The following is a 3,017-nucleotide window of genomic DNA, read 5'->3' as shown; positions in this document are numbered from 1 at the left end:
AATTACCTCGCTAAGCCAGTCTGTGAGTGGAATCAAGGCCAAGGTATTTGGAGTAAATCAAACTCGTATTGAGGAGCCTGATGTGGCAGAAACGGCATCAACATCAAACAATAACATTTCAATGACCTCTATTAATGAAGATGAAGAACATTTGGTGGAGAAACAGCGATCTCAACGAACAAAGAACGACACTCCGGTTCAACTGCTTCAAAAGAAAAACGAAGTCTTTGAAAAGTTTTTTTGCTGATTTGTGTTCTAAGCTGGGCGAAATGAAATACGAGTTCCATCGTATAAATAGAAATTGGCAGAGGACCGAAGACAGACAAAAACAAATATACGAAGAAAATCGTCGACACAATCTCGCCCTGGAAAACATAATGCTGCAGAAATTAGAGTTGAAGAAAAAACTCATAGAGATGGAACTTGGTAAGTTCACCGAAAAACTCGTCGATGCATAGTTTTTTTTTTGAAAATCACACAAAATGAAGAAGTACCTACATACATATGGCTGTTATTAGTGATTTAATTTTATTTATTGTTTTATAAAAGAATGTTTTGTTTTAGTAATGTTTTTTTTTGTTTGTTTTTTAAATTAAATAAAAACTTAAAATAAATTTAAAATTGTCTGTTACAAAAATGATGGATAATTGATTAAAACAATGCATCGATTCTGTCGCGAACGTTTTGAGCTTCGTTTAAATGTGTATTCTCATTCTCATCAGCATCCTTATTCTCATTTTATGGTCACAGATCTATCAAGATGAAAAATAGTATTCCACAAACTTATAAGAAAAATATCTTACTTACTATCATAACGTTCAAACTGTGGAATCCTTTTCTATTGTAAAATAAGTGTCTCAGTTCCAATGCAGGAGATTTAATGGCAATGTGCGTTCCATCAACGCATCCTATTACTCCCGGAAAGCCAAATTTTTCGAAGAAATGTAGTCTCATTTCTTCCTTTTCCTCATGGTTTAATTTAAAGTTAATCCATTTTGTGCCAAGTTTGACTTCCAGTTTATTTAAAACTATTTTTATGCACTTGGATACCGATGATTGGGACAACTTAAGTGTCGCATCTTTTCCGACTCCAAATTGGTAGCCTCCTTCGGCAAAAAAGCGCAAGGTTGAAGCTAGCATTAAAATGGGCGGTATGGACAAAGAAGTTCCCCCCTGTATCTCGATGAAAAGCTCATCGAAGACATATTTAAATGCCCGCTTATTGAGGCGAAAGTTCCTCACAAATCTACAAAACAAAATCAATTTAGTCACCAGGATTTATTTTTGCAATAGAAAAATTTCACATCAATTTTAAAGGTACTTACTTTAATCGTCAAACTCAAACGGATTTGATGCGTCCATAATCCTTCTTCTAAGAGCATGTTCTCGTTCTTCGCCATTAGAATTAAGAAACAAAACTATTGCCATTGTTTACTTTCTCCAAAATAAGAAAAACTACATCGATTTGAAGTTTATAAACTTTGATTGTTTTCATTTCAATTGAAAGTGTGACCATGTGTGACGAATATACATAACATATTAAACGGTATAAATACAACATGAAAATTCAACGTTAGTTGAAAAAATGTTTAATTTCATGTCTTGAATGTTTTTCTTTATCACTTTACTTTATTTTTCAATTCAGAAACTGTTAATCTGTGACAAACTCTGAATTAAAAATAAGACTCTTCGAAAATAAAAATTTAGTTTGGTCACACTAAATCAAATCAAAATGTCAAATCATTTAGAACAGCTGATCTCCAAAATTCATTTCGGTTCATTTTCTGCAATGAATATTTTTCATTCGAATCTCAAAATAAACAAAATTCATTCTCAAAATAAGCATGAATAATCATGGAGGCCCCGGGACTTCCGCCCGCTTGCCCTCCCCTCAATCCGGCCCTGCTTACAGAGTACGAACTACGTAATCAAATTCGGAACGAAAATCACTTTCGAATAGAATTGACTTTCGAAACGAAATACGGAGTAGGCCCCTGAATTTAATAAAACAGATTTCTTACAACATGAATTCAAAATTTAAAGTGGAACACGAGAAGAATGAATCAAAAAAATTAATAAGTTCAAATGAAATTTAAACAGATTCAATTGGTTTGTTCTAACGTCGTTGTTCTTTTTGTAGTTTTTCTGAAAATATTCTTTTGTTTTCAACTAATACCAGATCTCCTTTTGAACATAAGAAAAAATACTTCACAATTTGAATTCAGAATTCAAGAAAAATTGTTACTTGTTTTAAAAAAAATAACACAAAACTTTTTTTTTAATTTCATCATTTTATTGTGCAAATTCAGCAATAGAATTGTTTTATTATTTTTATTATTAAAAATGTCTACATAATTAAACTAAAAAAAATATTGTTTCTTTTTATTCTTAACACACTCTTTTATTTTTGTATTTTGTTGTAATGCTATAATATAAATTTATTCGACGAATATCGTAATATAATATTGCATCAAATTGAAAAAAAGATTCTTAATAAATTAAAAACAAAAAACGAAGTGGTGAAAAATATCAAAGTAAAACAAAAATAATTCTACATAAAACAAAATAAAAAAACGGTCATTTGTGTATAAATTCTGTGTTAGTTTTTTAATGAAACAAAAACTACTTTCTAGGTTCGCGTTGGAATTAAGGATTTTGGCTGGTTGTTTTATGTTTTTATATTAAGGGAATATTAAGTAAATATTAGATTACACAAATTACTTCAACAATCAAAATATATTTTTCGAAAGGAAATACTCATAATACAAATTAAAAAAACAAAAAAATAAAGAAAAAAACACAAACATGGTTAACAACACCAAAAATACATACTACATAATTCTATAATTCGTTAAATTAGAATTTTGTTAGCATAAATAAAAACATAAACGTCACTTTGGAATGAATTTTCGTTTAAAGTTAAATTTTATAAATAATACAAAACATGTTAAAGATTTTATTTCATTTCCACTTTTATGGAATATTCATTGCCTTTTCGCTTGCGCTATATAAAACAA

The sequence above is a fragment of the Eupeodes corollae genome, chromosome 2 (assembly GCF_945859685.1).
Source record: "Eupeodes corollae chromosome 2, idEupCoro1.1, whole genome shotgun sequence".
NCBI classification, from domain to species: Eukaryota; Metazoa; Arthropoda; class Insecta; order Diptera; family Syrphidae; genus Eupeodes; species Eupeodes corollae.
Note: the sequence above shows the minus strand (reverse complement) of the source record.